The 20,903-nt window shown below is 35.0% G+C and overlaps 1 protein-coding gene and 1 long non-coding RNA gene across 3 annotated transcripts in view; one reads left to right on the top strand and one right to left on the bottom strand.

The window, feature by feature from the left end:
- The window catches only part of ZNF385D (zinc finger protein 385D), a 412,526-nt gene that overhangs the window by 133,164 nt on the left and 258,459 nt on the right, over positions 1–20,903 (top strand). The gene's annotated exons all lie outside the window — the stretch shown is intronic.
- LOC132073986 (uncharacterized) lies at positions 12,528–18,654 on the bottom strand. The gene is made up of 3 exons (XR_009418556.1): positions 18,601–18,654; positions 16,157–16,277; positions 12,528–12,676 (listed from the first exon to the last, which is right to left on the bottom strand). It is a non-coding gene; the product is annotated as an uncharacterized LOC132073986 (long non-coding RNA).

Genomic DNA, 20,903 nt, shown 5'->3' with positions numbered 1-20,903 from the left:
ATGAACAAGTTGGGCTCCCTAGGTTTGGATTTTTAAGATGTGAAAAAATCCTCTCTGGAAACATATATTTTAATATTTTTTTTCTTATTGTTATAGTACTGAAGAGTGTGAATTTGAGGCTGCTTGATTAGGTCTTTATAATAATGAAACTGCTTTATTGTGAGCAAAATTGACTTGCATCTATATGATTTTGCCATTGCAGAGAACCTTTGTATTCCTGATTTTCTTTGACTACAATTCTCAGTCTTGCTGTAATCTACCTTTACCCTGTGGTTGTAATATGTTTCTTAGGCTGAGCTCTCTCACACGTTTGCCTTTTTATGCACAGCTTTAGCAGCATCTCTGATTCTTTTTAAAGGTCTCTAAAGATATGACTGTGTTGTCCTAATATCTTTTCCCAAGCAAAATATATTTTGATTTTAAATCTCTTTAGGCATTAGACTTGTACATCCTCAGAAAAGTCTCTTGTGTTATTTTTGGCCACAAAGTGACCAGGAAAGAAATATTTTTCCTGTTACGATGTAATATATAATAACACATTATTTATTATTTCTGGCAGTACAAGCCAGAAACCATGAGTTGCCTTTTTTTTTTTAAATGATGCATTAGTCTTCTCCCCAGAGGTGTCCCTCCTGATAGGTGGTGAAAAATGTTTCACTTTCATTATTGATCTGCCTTTCTACACCTCTACTTAAAGGAAACCTATGTTGACCATCTATCAGTGTACCTCACATATGTTGTTTTATGAAATCTAAAGAAATTAACTCCCCTAGGACCTTCTTAGCAGGAAGCTCTTCTTTAGGAATAAAGGGAACAACACATGAAAATAATGCTCCTTGTAAGACACATTCAAGGATCAGATTGTGGCTAAGAAATGAGTTGATCAAGTAACTTCCTGTTTTAGGTGTTAAAGCAGACTTCAAACAGTAATTTGAAAGTTGAGTGTACTAGGGTGCCAAAGGTGCACGTTTCTGGTTTAAAGCAGTGGATGAAGGAAAAAACTATTACTTGATGAAAGAAGAAAAAGTTAGCATTTAATCTGATAGCAGAAAGAGAAAGGGGTGGAAAAAAGGTAGAAAATATGCCTCCAATGATCAGAAACCAGACTGGGATCTGGGTTTTACCATTTTCAGAGGTAAAATCAAGGCTGGTGGAGGAAACATTGATGCACCAATCAAGACTAGGGCTGACTATACAATTCCTTAAACAAATTATTTAGTTGTCCAAAGATATTATTTCAGGTTCACTAGATATGTTTATGAATTTGTGTGGAGTTTATCATATACCTCTGGCTGAAAAACAGGGAACTGCTCTGTCTTGTGATTTTAAATAGGGCCATGAAAGCTGTAAGGGGGAATATATAATCAGGAAAAGAAAGCTTTCCCCCACTGTCTACATTTAGTTACCTGAATGAAACAAACAAACAAAAAAGTTGAAATGTTTTGATTTAATCAGATGAAGTATTTAACATAACCTGAAACCATTTTATATTAGCTCATAATTTCATCCCAAAAAATTGCCTTCTGTGCACTGACTTAAAGCAAGTTTTTTTTTCTCCTCAATTTTCAGCTCAGTTAACCATGATAGGGGACTTTGAAGAGATTTTTGCTATAGGACTGAAAAGTATGTCTTACAGAGAAAATACTTAATATTTTGCATTATTCGATATTCCTTGTTAGGGATGATTGTGACAGAAGTTAATGCTCAAGCTGGTGACTAGTTTTCAGTCCTAAATTAGAAAAGTAATCCCAACATTGTCCAGAAGCCCATGAGAGCAAAAAGGCTGTTCTCATCTCTCTGAAAATGTGCTTATGACCTTCCCAGTCCTGGACCTTAAATTCTTATTCTTTCCCTGGAACAACGCTAGAATACATTTCAGTTTGATATATCCCATGTCCCAGTGAAGCAGTGTTTTGTTTGGTGTCTGTGTAAATGCATACATATGCTTTTTCTTCTGTCTACCATACAATGAGCATATTACATTGTAAGTCTTTTGTAAGGAGTGTTCAAATACTGCTTTTCTTGCTAACAGATTGTTACTAAGTTGAAACAGATTCAGAGCAAATTAAAACCATAAATTTCACTTCTGGTTGAAGTCTCAAGCATAAATTTCAGATGTGTTGTTAAAAATCAAAGTTATTAATTATAGTTATAAAATAATTAATTAAGATAAATAAGAATTAATATAATAATTGAAGGGTATTAAAAATTAAGATCCAAAAGTAGAAAAATGTGTTATTGGATTTCAGCCAGTGCAACTGCACAAGGTCAAGAACTGGATATCTCCACCTTACTTCAGAGTCTGCACAGCTTTTTTCTGCACAGAACTTTTTCTTTCAGAAATAGTTTATGTTATGTAGTGCAGAATTAGGTATAGGGAGACAAGTCAGATTTTGAACAGTCCAGATTTTGCAGTTTTTAACTGAATTCTAACCAAGAAAACACTTCTTTTGCTCAATTTTTAGGCTGAATTTGACAGACATTGGAAAGAATAAAAACAAGCATATTAGCTTCTGTATAATGATAGAAGCTTTATGTGTGAAAATGACTGACCAGGATATAAGCATTAGAATATAAATTAATTTGTATCTGCATTATATTCATATAGTGGAAATTCCATAATATTTGATATCATAGTACATATTCATATAAATGACCATATGAATTCATATTCACACGCACATAGAAATGTATGCATTTTCCAGGGTTGAATTCTAGGTTCAGTTATGTTTAATGCATTTATCAACAATCTGGATGCAGGACGTGAAAGCACCGTTAGCAATTTGCTGATGACACCAGATCATGAGGTTCTATTTATTCTCTTGAGAGACAAAATGCCTTGCAGAGGAATATGTTTAGATCAAAGCACTGGACAGTGATTAATAGGATGGAATTATTACATCCAAATGCTGAATTACACATCTGGAACAGAATCACGTGGGGCGAGAAACTGTGAGATGAATGGCTGGAGAGCAGCCCTGCAGGAAAGGGTCTGGGGGTGCTGGTTGTCAGTGAGCCCTGTCAGCCCAGCAGGCAAATCCCATCCTGGGGTGCCTCAGACACAGCACCAGCAGCCAGCCAGAGGTGACCATGCCCTGCATTCAGCGTTGGTGTGGCCTCACCATGGACACTGAGTGCACTCCCAGGTCCCACAATTTAAGAAAGTTGTGAAGGTACTTGAATACATCTAGAAGAGGGCAACAAAGCTGGTGAAAGACCTGGAAGGAGTGTCCTGTGAGAAGCAGCTGAGTACTTTGGGATTTTCTTGTTTGGAGAGGCTGAGGTGTGACCTCATTGGTCTCTACAGATTCCTGTGGAGGGGAAGGTGCTGATTCCCCCTCCTGGGGATTCAGGGAGAGGAAACATGGGAATGGTACAAAGCTGTGCTAGGGGAGGTTCAGAATGGACATGAGGAAGAATTCCTTTACTAACAGAGTGGTCAAACACTGGAACAGTCTTTCTGGAGAGATGGTCAATGCCCCAAGCTAGTACAGTCCTGTGCAATTCATGCTGGTTTTCATGCCTTTTTAGTTATTTAAATGGTAAGTCCAGAATCACAGTGTTCCACAGCTGGTATCTCTACAAGTTAGACCTTCAGGATTGAAATGAGTGTTTGTCAGGATTTTAGTTTCTTGGCTGAGTGATTTGCTAGATGTCAAGTTGTTCGTCACTTTACTGAATTTCCCAGCAGAGAAATAAATCAGCAAGGTTTTTATAGCATTTGCAATGATTGAACTTAAGTGGCTTTCAGCAGAAGAAAATAGCAAGCAGATTGTAGAAGTATTAGGATAACCTGAAATATTTTGATTGCACTGTTTGCAATACAGTACCATTGGGATCTCAACAATCTATAATGCAGAAAACATGTTGGATTTAAACCTTGGGTGTAGTTGGATCAACTAAATAAATGTTTTCTCAGTATACAAAGTTTAACCATATTGTGAAATTGCACAAAGTCCTATTTGTTTCACTGTGGATTTTATAGAGGACTATATGAAAGATGCATATAATATAATGATAATATGTTCCTCTAAGTCTAGAGCCATGAGGAAGATGACTGCTCTGAAGTACTTTGCTTGATGATGGAATTCAGAGCTTTTTGTGATCATGAGAGTCCATTGGTTTGTTTTATAAAACACTTGAAGGTTCATATATTTGGAAAGATGAATCATGCCAACAGTGTGAATAAATAAATTTTCATTTTGTCAGCTCTTTGGAAATATGGTTGCCATAGTGCATTGATTTTATTTCAGTTCTTCTGGGGTATTGAATGTAATGTCTTTGGAAATATAATCTATGTATTGCTTTTGCACTACAGTTTGTGCTATCTTCATCATGCAATTTACCAGTGACTTGATTGAAAAATGATTCAAAGTTGAGTCACAGACATCCACATACATAATTACTTGCAATTCTCTTTCCAAGCAAGTTTTTGTTAATCATTCTACTTAAAAAGGAATTAGAATAAAAGCTCCTATTGTCCTTCTCTCCCAGGCTAGGAGACAATGAAAAATACTGATAAAACTGTATGCAAGCTGTTTTCAAAGAATCTGACACAAACCCTCCGAGCCACTTAAAAATCAGTAAGTTTTTTTGTTGCAGCATGAGAAAAAGCTAACTAAAATAAGAGTGTGTGATTCCATCATGGCTTCACATTGAGGAAGAATAAAAAGTGATATACAATGATGTTCTGTTTTTCTTCTCTTGTTCCATAGATCACACTTCCAATCAAGGCAGAACAGCTCTTGGTTAAAGCTGAAAGCTGAGAAATTGAGAGCAACCTGCCTTATATCTTTTGATAGAGGGAGAGGAGATGGTGTCTCATTCTTCTTGCAGTAATGTGAATTTATTCCTCTATTTTCTTTGCTCTAAGTACAGGTGTCTAGTATGAAATGTTACATTTCAGGTCAAATAAGTAATCTGATCTGAAGCGCTTTTTTTTCACTGAAATAGAAGTTGGAAGGACTTTTGTTTTAGATTGATGTGAACTGAAGCTTTCTTATTTTTGTCAGAAAACTTAAAAACCCCATGTGTTCTGGTCATCTTTATATACCAACAAACACAAATAAGGGTGTGTTTTTTTCCTTATTTAGATAAATTCTTGGACTAAGATAGTATTATCATATTGCTGAATAAATACATAACAGTCCACTTGATTCTAAATGGCCAGTCCTTCTTCTCTTGTTCTGGTATTTTTTTCCTTCGTGGAGCACCATATCCATTTGGAGGGTTATTGAATGAGACTTCTCCCTCATCTTTCACTGTTTTGATTTTCTTTTCTCTTGTTATTAGTGTTGTGCTTGACTTCCTCCTATTTTTTGTGCCACAGATTTCTGTTATAAGATAGAAAAGAAAACCAAAAAGGCTTTGATAGGAGAAATCACTCAGGGCTATCCAACCTTGATATTTCTTGGTCTGGGTTCAAATTCATTGTTGTAAAATTATAATTAACATTTCTGAAATGTTTGCTCCAAATAGGCTTAATAAATAAAAGGAATACAATGAATCTTACTTGTTTGTTCTTCCACTGCCACCCTCCTCCTTCCCCAAACAAAGACTTATTTGTTCCTAAAGTAGAAATACTGATGTGTTCTAAACAACTTTTCTGTGTAGGGCTTTTGAACATACTCTTTGTAAAATTCCTACTAACACCTCACTTTTTATAACTTCTTGGTTGAGAACAGGAGAAAGTTGGCAATGCTGAAAACCTTGTGATCTTGCAAGTTCTTTTGCCAGAGGTACTCTTTTGTTTTCAGTATAATAAAGCATAGCTGAACAGTGTAATTAAAATTCTAAAAGGAAATTGAAAACAAAATCACCAATATGGTCACAATAAAAATAATTATGATGATTTAAATGCAGGTTAATGAATTTGAAAGACACACATGGGTGTGAGTCTGCATCTTTCCCTGGCAACACTGTCAGTGATCAACTGATTCAGTGAAAGTAATAAAGTCTAACTACTGTAAAACAGACAGAAATACAAAGTTCAACTTCTCCTCTAAGTGCACTTTTGAAAAATAGTTCTTTAGGCTCTAGTGTTTTTATTTATAATCAGAATCAGCGTCTTTGCTGACAAGGTACTTTCTAACAACAAAGGGAGGAAAAAAAAAAGGAAGAAAGAGGCAGCAGTTAAGAACTATATATTCCATACAGGCCAATAGTTTCTTGCAGCAGGGTCTCTAACACCAGGCTTCCTTATCACTGCCTGATCAGGCACTGCTTGTTGTAGTCTGCCAGGTGCTCTGGCAAAGCTCGTGTCAGGATGAAGGACTGAATATTAAAAGCATTTTCCTTTCTCATCTCTCAGACAAACATTTTAAACTATTATTTCTCTTTTTAGTAACTGAGATCCTCTGTATATATATGAAGCACATATCTATATTTGATGTGTATGTACGTATCTAAATACTTATATCCATATATGTTCAAATGAGAGCCATGCCTTATTTACAAAAGCTAGGAAAGTCTCACCCAGTTTTTATGTGATTTTACAAATAGAAACCCATGCAAAAAATTTGCTGTTCTCCTAATATTTTTATCTTAGGGGGGTTAAGATAGGTTTTTTGTCTCTTTTCTGCAGACTGCCAGGAAATCTTGTTTTAAGACCCAGTGATTCTTTCCTGAATGCTTTTTTCACACCAATTAGTCAAGTGAATGTTATCAGAAAATATTTTATTTTATTCCAGTAAAATTGAGGAAAGAGGCAAAAAATTTGTGATTTCCCTATATGAACTGGAGCTGAGATCCAAACCTGTATGCCCGCTGGAGATTCTGATCTCATCTTTATCCTCTTGAAAATTGAAGAGTATTTATTTACCTCAAAGCTGAAAAAAATTGACCTCATAGGCACTAACTACTTTCCTTGTGGGACTTGAACTGTGGGCCTTCACTGATCCACAAGAAAATAATGAAAAAAACAGTTCTCAAGCTACTGAAGACAGAGTAGATCTTCCTCTGTCTGCTGAAATTTGAATTTTACAAGAGAAATGATGGCAGAAAGAAGCTAAATCAATTCCAAAATGTTTCAAACATTAAATCATAGACTTGAATCCCAGATGATTTCCCTTTTCTGTGTATCCTTTTTCTTTTTTGTCTGTGTTTTGAGATCATCGTTTCCTAATGATTCAGGACACAAAGAAATGCCAAAGCTTGGTCATAACTTTTCTTGATTTCTTGCTTTCTGGATAGCTGAGAAGTGTAACTGATACTCATGAAAGAAAGTGTGGAAAAATTTCTTTCATCCATTAGATTTTCTTTTCCTACACTGGAGAAAGGTGTCTGGGGTTTTTTTGTGTAAGGGACTGCATCTTCTCTTACTGCTCCTTTGGCATTGGAGGAGTTTCCAGCTGCTTTTAGCTCCTTAGTGTCAGACATTGTACTAACTGCAGCTTTGCATGGGGAGATTCTTCCTGCATAGACAGATCAAGTGGTGCACTTGGCTTGTGCAGCCAATGGACCTGGTGGACATATTATGTTCCTCTGCCAATTTTCTTACATTTTTGAAGCTTCTTTCAAGACCTTGTTCATTTGGCTATTTAATAGTCTGGTAAGTCAGAAACAAAAGTGAGCTGACAGGTGGCCTTTCCTGGAGGGTATCAGAAAGAATCTTGTATGTAAGTAGATAACTCTTCTGTCCTTTGGCCATTAGCCGTGAAAAGCGCTGTGCTCACAGGTGTGGAACAGGTGTTTATCTCAACTCTGTGTTAACCCCAGGTTAACCTTGTTGGTCTCAATGATTTAGAGGTCTTTTACAACATAAGCAATGCCATGATTCTGATTATTAGCATTGTGTTAGCACATGGAATAGAGGGAGATGAATATTGGTGGCTACCTGTGGTGTAGTGTAGTGTGCCAAGTACACTGCCAAGTTCTATGGATTACAGAAGAAGGGTGGGCTGTGGGGGCTGAATTGCTGTCAGAAAGCTTCCATTTCAGTCATTGGTGGAGGTGATGAAATGCTCCCTGTGTGCAAGTCAAACAAAGCTCATGAAGATCTGACACACAGTGTTGATGTAGAGGCTTAGTGCACTTATGCCTTGGCAGAATGAAGACAATCCATATGGAGCTTAATAATGGCTGTTCTTTCATCTGAAACTTTGTCTTATTTTCTGGATTTCCCATCTCCCTATGGACCTACCTGATTGAAAGAGAATCCTTTACTTTTCTTTTTCATTTGGTAACTACTGCATTAAAGATCTCTTGTCCTAGTTTGTGTTGATTGACAAATCCAGTGTGTATGTTCCTTCTGCTGTGAAGGTATTTTACGGATGCCTCATTTGAAAAAATTTGGGCTTTCAAGTTGAAGAACATTTCCACTATCTTGTGTCACTAGACCGTGTGACAATAAGACAAAAATGAGTTCTTGAATAGTAACTGCAATACCTGTATTTTTATCTTTCTTCTTGTAATATTCTTTCATCCTTCACAAAGTTTAGCCATTATAAAGTAACTGTCTTTTCAAAATCGTTTTCCCACTGTGATGTTCTGTCTTGTTGGATGTTTTTTGCTTACATGAGCTTGTTTTATAGCATGGCTAGACAAAATGGAATCTGTCATAAATTATGGTAGTTACCAGTGAGAATAAATCAAAACTTGAAAAATATTTACTGTGCTCCTGGGAACAATTAGGATGTGATTCACTGTCAAAACCTGTGGAAAACAAAGCATCATGACTACAGTGGTGACTAAACCTTTTTTAGTGCCATTTTGAAACAGAAATATTCTATTTAATATTTCTGTCCCCTTTTACCTTTTATAAAGGGACAAATATTTTCCTCTTAAAAAGAAAGATAAACAAAAAACTCTGACTCACTGGAAATAGATGTCGTATGTTAAAACCCAAGTTGTTATTCTGTAGATGACTACCTTGTTTGTATTGTGTTCAGTGAACACGTTTTTAACTTGGTCTCTTCCCTCCTGTGCTTGGCTGTTGCTCTCATTTGGACAAGAAAGTCTGGTAGTCTTAAAGCCTTAATAAATCTTCTAACTCCTAAAGGCAAAAGGTCAGATCTGGGGTGTTGCTTATCAATCTACCTCTCTTGGAATCTGTGGAATTAAAAGAGTTTTAATTTATGCAGAATTTGGTGTAATGGATATGACACACGCAGTGCCGAGGTTGTAAAAGAAAACATTCTCAGGACTAGGATATGACTGAACTAAAAGGCTTTAATGTTACTTAAATGATATTGGAATTCTTGCTCTGTAAGGGATGTGCTCAAGTATGGACCTGAATACAAAAACTTTTATTGAATTATGAGGTTCATGGGGTTTTTTTGCTTTTTGATTGTTTTATCTTTTTTGGGGGGAGTTTTTTTGGTTTTTTTTGAGTTAGGCATGAGGAGAACATCACAAGCTGCAATTTAAAATGTGCATATGCATGTTGTTAGTGCTGAAGCAGGCATTCTCATGAACAAATGAAACAAGCTAGAATGTAGAATCTAGACATATGCCACTGACATATAAGAAACAGGAAGACACATGAGATTTTTACTTCATATTATTAATTAGCATTCATACTGGTACTTTGGGACTCATGTTTCCACCATTGTGTCACCTCAGTCAGGGCTTGTACTGAATTATCCTTAGATACTAATTTATTTCAGCTGGGTTTTTAATATAGTTCCATGATTTTTTATAAAATTCTAAAGCAAAACTAAACAAGTATTCAAATCTTTAAAAAAATATTAATGCTTTAGAAAAATGACTATATTCTATAAGTTTAATTTTCTATTTTTCTCATAGTGCTTCACAGAAACTTTCACAATTAGTGGTGTGGAAATGATTGTAGATGCCCAATTTAAACATGAAATGTCAAATGAGTAGTTCTTTCTATAGGAGTCCCAGTGTTTTCCTAGCTCACATGGCTAAAATCATTTTAGATGTTGTCATAGTAACTACTATATGTAAATCTGTATATTTGCTGTAATCTTATGATGTACTGGTGATGTGAGTGTACACGTGGTGTGAATGTCAACACTTTGTTTAATGTCTATGTGGTAGGATGTATTTATCATACCATATTTGGGGTATACGCATGTGTCCTAACCTTTACACACCTGTACACATCCCATATTTTTTGTGCATATTTAGTAATGAAAAACATAAAAATTTTTCCTGTAACATGTAATAAGGATCATTGTGATTTTACTTCCAAGTTAAAAAAACCAAAGCCACTATGTGCACAGGTTACTGTGACAACTTCTTAAAAATACTTATATAATTTTAAAAAAAGATAAAGCACAAAAAAAATTGTAGGATAAGATTGACATTTTAAAAAATTATAATGCTTTAAATAAGGAATTCTTGGCATTATAATGACATATCAAAATTATATGTAGTTGTTGTGGAGGAGGCATGAGAGACTGATGAGCATAATGTGGAGTCTTGCTTTCAAGAAGTCAGGCAGGGTCACAAGGAAAAGGTCAGCAGGTTGTTTGGTGAAGATGAATGGACACCCAGTGTTCTGGGGTCTCGTGCAGTCTGTGGGAGAGCAGAGACAAAAAATTCAGCTGGTCCTGTTCTAAGTCTTCCTGCTCTTTAACTGAACTCAGTGTTCTGTCCAAATCTTGGAAAGAATTGACAATGACATTTTTCAAATATGTTTACTGACAGAAGAGTAATGAAATGTATTAAGGTATTTGGTCTGAAAGCCATGACTGATCTATGTTTAAGCAAATGGCAGAGTCTTGCTCTGGAAATCAGTGTATTTTTGCATTAAGTTTAGAGTGAGACACCTTTGGAATGCTTTTCAGCTATTAGAAACACTAATTTCCAAAAGGTATGGATCAGTGGGTGGAGTTGGATGAATGACCCAATAATTCAGGATGGCTCACATTATTCAAATTGATTTACTGTTTGTTAAATCAGTTTTAAGCAGTAAATCAAACTGATTTACTGTTTGTTATGTGATCACAGATATGGGAAAAATAATTTCCTCTGTAGCTGCTTAGGTCACTGTTAGGCTTTTTTGTAAGTTCTAGCCCACATATAAGCATACATCAGATGAAAATACAAAATGCCTTAGAAAGACTTTCAGGAGAAATCATTGAATATGTATTTGAAGGTGCACTCCTTGGAACCCGTTAAGAAGTGACAAAAAATGAGTTCTCACAGCATGTAGACTGTAATTTTATCCATAGTGAGAAGTGATCCAAGCAGCTGAGTTAGCATGCTGCAAAAGTCTTGGCCATACCTTTAGCTTGGTTTTTGAGGTGTGTGCAGTGGCAAATCTTTTGATATCAGCTGCAAAAAAGGGCTGGACTACTGCTCATGGATAGAGAATGATATTTAAGATGAGGTGGTTTTCTAGAAGAAGTGGGTGTTCTGCTTCCCAAAATTATTTTCTAAAGGCATATTCAGGATATTATAAAGTCGTATTCTTGATATTCAGGAGTATTACATTTCCATCATAAGTTAGAGTAATTTATTTTCTTTCTTTTATGATTGAAAATATTATTTAAATGGCAATATTTTCATTATAACTCAAACCACATAAATGACCTTTTCTTATTAAATTGCTGTGCAATTACTATAACTGTACTGATTGAGAAGTGGAACACATGCCATTTGCTTTTTAATGTGTGTAACTGAAAAAACCCACCCCCTCAACTAGCTGATAGAAGGAGAAAAAGAATTGATAGAGTGAATTAAATGTCTTATTTATTTTTAGAAAGGGTTTTAAATTTTGAATTTATTATCATGGCATGCTAAAACTCTGATAAATGTTTAATATTTCTTTGAGCTAGTGTGCTTTTTGGCTGCTTAATGGAGAATATCACATGCCTTTTTTTTTGCTGTGATTCTTAATTTAAAAAGTTGGTATTAAAATCTTAATAAAATTTATGGCCTAGGTTTAGAAAATAAGAAAGAAAATAAAACAAGAAGAAAACTAGAGATGAGAAATCCTTGACAATTTCTTGTTCAGAGAAGGTTTTGGACATGATATGATTATCTGGTAAGGTCGAGATAGTTTATTAAACTTTGAAATATTCCAGCTACTCATATACAAAAAGTAAGGCTTTCTTGTAATCATTTCTGCTTTAATATCTCAGAATTGCAAATTGTTTTGCATGCAATTCTTTTGAGAGGAAAATTAATGATACAAATGCATTTCTGGTTAACAAGCTGCATCAGGAGGTTCAATCAGCATAGTTGGGAGAATATGCCATGAGAAAAAATAAACCTCACAGAGATATGGAAAATCTGCAGATTAGATTGTGTCAAAAAAAGGTGCTAAAAGCCACTTAGTGACAGGGCCTAATGTTTCACTTGTGGATGCTGACAGCTTCAGCATTTATGGCAGTATAGTATTATGATGGTCATATTGACAATTGTATTATAAATGCAAACCTAAGTATTTTCACTGAAAATATTGCAGTTCTTTTAAGTATCATTTTATGATGAATGAAAAATTATATTTATTGTAATTAAAATGACAGATTTAATAATGTACAAAAATCAATAGTTAATATATGTAGCAGTTTATGTCTTTCAAATGGTATGAAATAATTTCCTTCAAAAATAGGGTTGATTTACAATCTTCTTTGAAATATGTTTAAAGATTATATTGATGTTGAAGCTTGCACAACCTCAAATCATACAGTCCATTTGAGTAATGAAAGGCAAAGGAGGTCCTCTTGTGCAATCATAAAAAAGAAATGCATTGTGTCAGTTCCTAAAAAAAAAAATAATGTGTACAAAGATGTTGATAATTTAAATCCTTAACAAGCTCATACTCAGAAATTAAGTAGAATATCTGTCATTTTGGAAAAAGAAGGCAATTTTTATTTTGTCAGATGGACTGCATCTTAATGCAAAAAGAATAATCATGAATGATGAATTTTCTCAGAAGAACTTCACAGTTTTTCCTGTTTAAACTGCCTCCTTTCTTTAGGGCTCCTGGTGTAGTTTACTTGGCTTTTCTCTTTATTATTATACTAGACATATTTCTTTTTCTCTTTTATTCTTACACTTTGTGAGGAGTAACAAAAAAATTGATACTTTTGAAAGAATAAAACAATTTGTTTTGCTGTTGTAAAGAATTAATTAGTTTTTTCAAATGGGATATAAAGCTTTTAAAATTTTTCTTGCAATGAAAATTTATCATAATTTAAGCATTAGGTAAACTAAAATATTTCAGCTGCAGAATTCAGTGTTCCATGAACTCCTCTGTTCTGCTGTCCACCACCTTCAATGAATGAGGAAGCAGTGTAAAAACAGCCCATTAGGATGATATTATTTATAGCCCAGTAATTGTGAATCTATGTATAACTGCTCTTTTGCAAATAATTGAGTCATCCTTGCAGCTGCAAGTAAGTACAACTGTGCCAATAGCCCACTCAAACTCAAGAAAGTATTTTTCAAAATTTAGCCTCCTCTTTTAAATAGTTTGTGCAAAGATTGGTAATTCAAACTGTAAAGGAGGCACCTGACATTTATATACCAATAAATGTTTTTAAAATAGTCACAGGTTAGAGCCATAAGTAACTCAATGTAACATAAATGATACTTGAGAATTTAATTGTAACCACAGTGGTAAAAATGAGGGGTGGTTAAGTCTGACTTGTGCAACAAACCACATGGAGCAGTTTATAGTTCTATTTATTGTGCTTTTGATATACTTAGAGGTTCTTGCCGTAATCCTTGCCTAAACTCAGAGCTGTCACAGGAATTTGGAATCCTACATTGTAAAATGTTTAACGATTTTTTACAACTGCATGAACTCTAATAAACGGGCCACTATTCCTTTCTAAATTTTGATTTTATATTGTCCATATCTACCCTGGACACCTGTTCATAAGGCACTAAAGAAGAAAAAAGTGAATCTTCCTAAAATAGATTATAATATTTACATTTCCTTTGAAAGCTTGTTTGGCACTGAACGTATTACATTTTTAATTGAAAGTTGTAATAATATGTCAATATTTGTATTTTAATAATTTTTATCTATGTCATAATTTTTGATCATCAAGTCTTCCACACTTTATGTACTGACCTAAATAGAGTAATTAATATACTACATTCAGTCTACCCAACGAAACTGCTTGTTAGTTGGTTTCTTGTTATTTGGCATGACAGACTGTTCTGGAAGGGAGGCTCAGGGGTTTATCTTTTATTTCTTTAAGTAAGTAGGTTATTTTTTCATGGTAGAATTTGATAAATCTCAACTTGCTTCCTATGCTTGAATAATAAATATTTGTTAAATATGAACATGCACCACACACAAATAGACAGATCCAATTTAATATTAAAAAGAAATATAGGGCTGCAGTTAGATGGAGATACTAATTGGGCTAAAAATGACGAAGTTCCTGTTGAAAGGAAAAATCAGAATAATCAGCAAATGCATGGAGTTTTACTGTTTGCAAATGGAAGTGTCCACAGTGGTCTAGCATGGCACAGTGTGAAAACATTTTCACCTTATTACAAAGACATTGCACATCAAAAAGGGGATATAGAAGATAAATTTTTTAAATTTGGTGGCCTATGTGTCCTCAGCTCCAAGGCTTTTCTCTTCTCCTGAGATATTGCAGTAATGCTTGATCCATCAGGTGGGATCAGGAGGAAGGGGGTTTGGAAAGGCCTGGGAGACAAACACTTCCATAATAAGTATCCTGGGACAAATTAAGAGTCCTGCTCCAAATGCGTTGCATTCTAGGCTTGTTTAAATAAAGAAAACACTGGCACATTTCAAGCACAATTTAAGTAGGAAATTACTACATAAATTCATTAAAGATATATTGAAATTTTGACCTTCTGTACTCCTGTACATTGATTTGAGCCTAAATCATCTCCAACACAGCTGCACAGTGAGAATCTACATGCTGCTTGGGATTTTTTTTCTCTTTCCTAAATATTCACTGTATTTACTTGCACGCTTATTATGTGTACTTTGAGACTATTTGACTATCTGGTTTCTGACTCTAAAGATTTTAAGTTCTGGTCTTTATTTCTGTCCCTAAATGCCTACCTTTAATTTAATATTGTAGCCCTTTCATTTCCAGTTACAAAAATTAATGCCCCTTCCTTCAGCTACTTCATGTCTTCCTCTATTTTAATCAAGATCCTGATTTCCTGGTCTTATTTCTGTTCCCGCTCTTCATCTTCATTTTGGAGGTTTTTTAACAATTAGATATGCTTACTGTGTATCTGTTCTTGTCTGTTACTTGCCTACTCATTTGCATAAGTTCTATTCACCTTGGATGCCTCCATCCATTTTAGACTTACATCTGCATCTAATTGCAAAAGATGCTTCATCTCTAAACATAATCTCAGAGTTACAACATTTACTCTAATCTTCCTCCACCTTTTTCCTTAATACCACCTGGAGTTCTGAAATAAGTTGACTACCAGGAAGATGTCTAAATTTAACAGCCTATTGGAGATAGGCAGGCTTGTTTATAAGAAGTTTTTTTTTTCAATGAATAACATTTGAAAATACAAACAGTTGTAAGCCATCAAAATGAACATGTATCTCTATTCCTATTCTATACAGTCACAGTTAGTTTGGTTCTTCCCCCTCCTGTGCTGTCATTCTTCTCTCTGTCCCTCACTTGTTGATGCTTTACTTTAGATAATTTGTCTTTATTCAGGACAGAGACTGACTTTAATTATTTACAGACTCAATCCCAAGAGACCCACAGCCTTGATTAAAGACACTGGATGGTACAGCAATATAAACGGTAATTGCCATGAAGGGGAAGGGCCTGCCGCATTACAGATTCAGTCCTGCAAGGATTGGAGCTTTCTGCAGCCTATTGAACTCCTGACTGGACCTGGCAGAAATCTTTATGACATCAGAGGAGAGGGGCACCTTGATTTTATTTTTGTTTTCAGATAAACTTGCAAGGCCAGAAAAATCATATTCTAGTAAAGTCATCATATTGCAATGGGAGTGATTTTTACACAGGAGGTTCTAGAATATTTGTACCACTGATCCAGGAGAGAGGAGAATAATGGTCACATAAAAAAAAAATATATAGAATCCAAGGGAGTAATTTTAAGATGGCATATTGGCAGAGAAAATTGCAGCATAGTGCAGAGTGATAGATTACAGTGCATCTTGTTAATGCTTCAGTACTTAACCTCTACGAATCATTTTGAATTTGAAATGGAAATTAAAAGATAAAAATCTGAAGATAATTTCATCAGATACCTGAAAGGTCTTTTGTGGTGTTCTAACTAAACCAGCAAATGCTTTTCCTGGTATCAGTGGCAGCAAAACCACATTTCTGTTTGAGGAGTTTGACAGATTTCATTTTGAGAAGTGACAAGGCCTAAGCCAGAAAAGAGAGAGACATTCATTATTATTTAAGCAATAATAGTGAAGGCAATATAGTGAAGCTAAAAGAAAGAAAGCACTTAAATTTACAATAAATTTGCAATGCTGACTTCATGTCATGTTTTTGCCAGCTTGGCAGAGAATATTAGACTCATGTTTGAGGGAAAAAAAAATCATAAAGATGGTTGTTTCTTAAATTTTCTTTGGGATGGCATGGTTTTAAAATCTAATAATGTTGTTTTGACACAGTTACAGAATTTGCAATTTTTCTAAATGGAATTTGCATAATCATAGCAACATAAAAAGAGAAAAAATAAAATTACACCTTTTATAAATTAGCACATCTGACGGAGGAGATAAAAATACAAGATGGCCTAATGTTTACATTATTTTATCAAGTGCTAGAATGCTGCTAGTGTTGCTGGCAAAATTTGTAGTTTATGTTTGTTGATCAAGTTTTAAGAGTAACTTTACTCCAGAATATGCACACTTTTCCTTTTACATTAAAAACATAAAAATGAATTTTACATGCTGTGAACTCAAGTTCAGACTGAATCTGGCTGGAGGATGCAATGGGATGAATTCGATAGGCTGCCATTAACCTTGTGGTCCAGATGAGGTTATCAAACAGTACACATGACTACAGGTAATATAATAGAAAAGACCTCTGATGTTATTGCATGTATTGTCATTGCCAGAACACGAGGTTACCTCCTCTACCATATCCCTCTGCCTAAAAATAAATTTCTTTCAGCTATTTACTATGGGAAAAGAAGAATTTTTCTTCATGCTATTTGGTGGAATTTTTTGCATTTGGTTGAAATGTTACTTGTGTTCTTGTATTATGTGCTATCATATTTTCTGCCTTGTATATTGGGAACTTACCTACCTGCAGTAATTAAAAGAAAGTCTTTCATGCTCTTAGAGATGTAAATGAAGGTATCACCCCTGAAGCCCCTGTGTGCTGTGTAGTTAGGGGACGCATTACAAAGAGCTTTGCTTTGTTTTGCAAACATCACATAGAATGCAATTTTTCATGAGTATCAGTGAAGCTCACAGAAAAGTAATTGAGCTTTCTAAATGGTTTTTGCTATATGTGCAGTATAAGCATTGGAGTTCAATTCACATGCCTTATGTGTACTGCCTTATCTTCATGTAATCAGAATCCTTGGAGTTCTGAAAGACCTCTAAGATCAAGTCCAGCCATTAACCTAGTCGTGGTCTGAGCCATGTCCCTAAGTGCCACATGGTGTTTTCTGAATTTCCAGGGATGATGACTTAACTACTTCCCTGGGCAGCCTGTTTCAATGCTTGACAACCTGTTCAGTGAAGAAATTTTTCATAATATCCAATCTAAATCTGCCACAACTTGAGGGCATTCCCTCTTGTCCTACTGCTTGTTACTTTGGCATTTCAGGCATTTCTACAGAGTAATGAGGTCCCACTGAGCCTATTTTCCTCAAAACTAAACGTCCCTCAGCCACTCTTTAAAAAACTTGTGCTCCACACCCTTCACCAGCTCCATTGCCCTTTGGAAACACTTCAGCATCTCAAAGTCTCTCTCATACTGAGGAGCCCAAAACTGAACACAATTTTCTCTCCTTTTGTGTGGTTACCATGGCAGGTAGTTAAGATTTTGCTGCAAAAGATTGCAAGACTGTGAGGTTTTCTCCATTCTCCTTCAAGGTGTTAAAAAGTATAATCCTGACAAACATGTTTTATCTTATCTAAGGGTTTTTGACTACCAGCAAGGCTCTTTAATGTCTGAAACTATTTTAATTATTTAACTTTTAACTAATGTTAGTCAGCCTCTGGATCTGTATGCCAAATGGAGACTAAGCAAATGCACAAGTTCTTCTTTTTCTAACTAACAAAGCTCAGAATTATTACTGAGAGTCTATTCCTTATTTAACATGATGTGCAAGATATCTAGCAAAAACTTGTTTGAGAGATTAAAGTTTTCTTCTATTTCTGTGCTATGTCAGACAGTCTTACTAAATCACATCTGCACTAGAAAACATGATGAAGCTGAAGACATAGGCAAAAGTGTGTAAAGGCTGTCTCATATCTTGTAGACACTCAGCAAAAGTGGTGTTTTAAGCATATATGGTCATCATGATGAGCGGTTCTTTTTTTGAGAAACTTAAGATATGACAAATTATAACCACAGCTGGTGGAAGCAAAGCTGTTAAATTGATTTCCTGTAAAAAATATTGTAAAAACATTTTTTTTCCATATTAAACCTCAATAAATATTTGACTATTTCAGTGAGTTAAAAATGTAAGTATTTAAATGACATAACTGCCAGTTTAACTTACTTTAAGACGCTTGACTCTTCCATAATGAACAGAATTATTCTGGGCAGTTCCTAAGGCAGGCACAGTCACGTGAGACCTGGATGAAAACCACAAATTATATTTCATAGAAAAAAATCAGAATTTAAATGTTGGACTCCAGATTAGACTGAAAAGAGTCCAAAATACATTCCATAGAAAATTAATGAGTATTCCAAATCTGCTTTAGCCATAATGTTTCAGCTGGAGAAGAAATTAACACAAATAACTTTGAAATTTTCTAGCATTTGATTCTTTACTTGTAGGTCAAAACCTTCTGTCTTCATTTTCAGTGGCTGGTAACATATGTGATGGTTATTAAATATTATCAATGAATTCCCTTTAGACCTGCTAAAGCTTTCAAATTATATCAACCTATCTATGTACTGATCTGTTATAATAATCTGCTTGTCCATCTTCCTTTTTTCTTAAGATGACATGTATTTAGGTTGAACTGCAATTTTTAACTATGCATAAATAATCAGAAAAGTTTGAATTTAATTTCAGACCTTTTCTCCTCATTTTATGAGGCTTCTTCTTGGTATTTCCTCTAGACTAAGTGCTCACTGTTGTGGAGGGAAAGAATGTAAGAAAATAAAGATAGTGCAGAAGGTAATCTCACCTCTGAGGAGTTGCATCTGTACTAATTACCGAAGACTAGGAATGGGCCTGCTCTTAATAGGCCACAGCTGTGTCCAATAAGAAAAGTGCGACAAAAGAGCGGGTTAGGTGGTTGTGAAGAGAGTTGCAGTTTGTTGGCTGTGCTGTGAGGAAGGAGTCAGTACTGTGAGGAGATGTCCATGAGAAATCACCGAGAAGGTATGGGCGATTTACAATAAGTTGGCAACACGCCATGAAAGGAAGCAGGCGTATTTTTTGCTGCTAGGATGGATGTATCTGGGTGTTGTGATAATAAACACCAAAGTTCTTGCACATTTGTCAGTGTTTGTGGCTCTGAGTTGTAATAGATTGTGCTTGTTCTTAGTTCTGAGAGCAAAATATCTCATAAAACCAGTAATATGCTTTTCATTATTTTTATCTTAAAAGTAGTGTGATTTATAGCACTCTTCCAGTTTGGATGCTCTTCCCATGAAATGGCATTGCTACCATGCATTTGGAAACAGTTGCTACAGTACTCTAGGTAGTCATGGTGTTTCCTGTAAACAGTGCTCAAAATGTTTATGGCTTGATATGAAAATGCTCAAGTTCACATATTTCCAAGTGTTAATGTTGTTTGGCACTGTATATACTAGGAATCAGTTGTAAAATCCCCAGGAAGTCAGGAATTATTAATCCATATTTTTTATATGCTTGTTCCCTTGCAGGCATCAACAGTGGCATTAATAATCAGGGTTCCCTATCTATTTCTTGCATCTTTTTGTCAAACCACCTGTCTAATAGTTTTAATGTAAATTTAGGATAATGTCAAATTAAATATGCTATATTAATATGTGATGTTATGTATGCTTCAGTAAAATATTTACACCAAAGAGAGTTTGAGATTTTTGTCAAATTTATACAACTTCCCAATACCAAAATAATCTTACTTTTAACTTCTTGTCAGTCTCCATGGTGATGACAAAAACTGGTAACAGCTGACAGAATGGCAGTAGAGATACTCTCTCTACTAGACAGAAATAAAAAGTAAATTGATACCACATAATCTCATATATTCTGCTGAAAATTCAGTAAGTTAACATAGTTGGACAGTTGCTTTGGCCCAGCTAGGTGGCTGATTTGTAGGGTAAATAAAATGAAGGAAAAATTATAACAATCGTTCTGTTTAAGTCTTTGGCAAACTACATATACGTTGGACCTGACAGAGACCTCAGATGTTTCAAAAATATGTTTCTCTATAGACTGTTTTAATTTTCCTTTGATTTTTGTTGTTAAGCTTTAGGTGAGGTTGTGTTCTGTTCTTTCATGTGCATTAGTGATTGTTGTGCAGGCACCATGGTGGTTATCTAGTGGTTATCCTTTGTAACTGAGAGCCTGAACCTAGAGTCCTTCTAATGGAGTCTTCTAATTTCTGAGCATGGAAGTCCTCTTTTTATGTTTTGTTTTAGTTTTTTCCCTAGTTGTTTTTCTATTTTTTCATATTCTAAAGCATCTACAATTTTGAGGATTAAGAAAGTTTGTACAGAACCATGGATAAGAACTTTAAAATTCTGAACCATAGGTCCAATCAGAGCTTTAGGAATATGTTGTGAAATTTGCATAGTGGAAGAAAATTACATATTCACAGTGCAGTTACTGAAAAATATCCCAGAGTGATTGTGCAGATCCTT

Source organism: Ammospiza nelsoni, chromosome 1, assembly GCF_027579445.1.
Source record: "Ammospiza nelsoni isolate bAmmNel1 chromosome 1, bAmmNel1.pri, whole genome shotgun sequence".
Taxonomy (NCBI): domain Eukaryota; kingdom Metazoa; phylum Chordata; class Aves; order Passeriformes; family Passerellidae; genus Ammospiza; species Ammospiza nelsoni.
The sequence above is the reverse complement of the archived record's forward strand: the minus strand, read 5'-3'. Positions and strand labels throughout refer to the sequence as shown.